The sequence below is a fragment of the Alligator sinensis genome, unplaced genomic scaffold, assembly GCF_000455745.1.
Source record: "Alligator sinensis unplaced genomic scaffold, ASM45574v1 scaffold1097_1, whole genome shotgun sequence".
Taxonomy (NCBI): Eukaryota; Metazoa; Chordata; order Crocodylia; family Alligatoridae; genus Alligator; species Alligator sinensis.
This window is the reverse complement of record NW_005841950.1, coordinates 1,548,302-1,548,565: the sequence shown is the minus strand read 5'-3', so window position 1 is coordinate 1,548,565 and position 264 is coordinate 1,548,302. Positions and strand designations below refer to the sequence as shown.

General features: G+C 80.3%; 1 protein-coding gene across 2 annotated transcripts in view; it reads left to right on the top strand.

The window, feature by feature from the left end:
• Positions 1-264, top strand: part of ZNF609 (zinc finger protein 609) — a 117,721-nt gene that overhangs the window by 2,714 nt on the left and 114,743 nt on the right. The gene's annotated exons all lie outside the window — the stretch shown is intronic.

The window sequence follows — 264 nt, the reverse complement described above, 5'->3', positions numbered from 1 at the left end:
GGGTGAGCACGGCCGAGCCGGGCGGGACCCCCGCGGGGGTGGAGTGGGGTGGGGGCCAGGGCCGGGGCGGTGCCAGGCCGGGGGTTTCCCGCACACCACCCGGCCCGGCCCCTGCGGGCGCGTCCGGGGGCGAGAGGCCGGAGTGCCCCGCACGGCACAGGGCAGGGCCCGGGCAGCGGGTCCCGCGCATGGGACTTGGTTGTACCCGCTCTGTCCTCGCCGCACGGCCCCCGGGCCCTGGCAGAGCAGCGGTGGCACTGGCTG